Below are 929 nucleotides of genomic sequence, written 5' to 3'. Positions count from 1 at the left end.
GGCCACCAATCCTGTGGATCCTCTCTTATGCAACAAAATTAGGCTATAATCCAATCCAACCCGCGATAACCCGGGACAATCACTGCGAGCAGCTTTTGTAACATCCAACAGAAGCTCACATCACATATGCACACTTTGAATCATCTCATCTCTTTTATATTCTGATTAAACAAAACCTTATACACTCATGTTGGGGCACTTTTTTTTGACAAACAGAACTTTATTTAAAACAAACTTCATAGGTAACCAACACTTACAAATATGGATTATTTTCACGTTTCCTCATCCTCATAGCACATTTCATACCCATAAAAATTTAAAACACTAACAGAAATTGAACGCACAAATACAATTATGAAGAGATTCAAACAAGAAGGAAGGTAATACAACAATATAAAAAAATCTAATGAAATAGAATAAATCAATACAGTAGTAAACATATAAGTAATCAATAACTTTAATTACACATTATTAAAGGTTGAATAAGACAAAATGAAAACCAGAAATAAAATAAATAATTTAAGAAAACATTGAACAAGGCTGTAAAGTTACTCCTTATGAAAGACAGATTATGAAGATGGGTCTCGAGTTAACTTTTAAAAACACAGAGAGCTCGCTGTTTTGGTGTCCAGGAGCCTTGAGTTTCACAGGTTAGGAGCATAAAGACAGAACGATCCCTGGTGCTTGTGTGGGTCACATGAGGGACATTTAAAAGAAAAGCAATCGAGGACCTGAGTGATCGGGCTGGAACATTAAAGGAAAAAAGATCAGTGATGTATGGAGGAGCAAGGCTGTGAGAAGCTTTAATAAAGAATTTAATTAATAGTTTTTCTTTAATCATCTCTTTAAGTAACATCGAGCCTTATGGAGTTTTTAAAATGGAGTTTTGTGATCATGTTTGTGTTTTCTTGTTTTGGGCAATCCAGTTA

Source organism: Labrus bergylta, chromosome 2, assembly GCF_963930695.1.
Source record: "Labrus bergylta chromosome 2, fLabBer1.1, whole genome shotgun sequence".
Classification (NCBI taxonomy): Eukaryota; Metazoa; Chordata; class Actinopteri; order Labriformes; family Labridae; genus Labrus; species Labrus bergylta.
The sequence above is the reverse complement of the archived record's forward strand: the minus strand, read 5'-3'. Positions refer to the sequence as shown.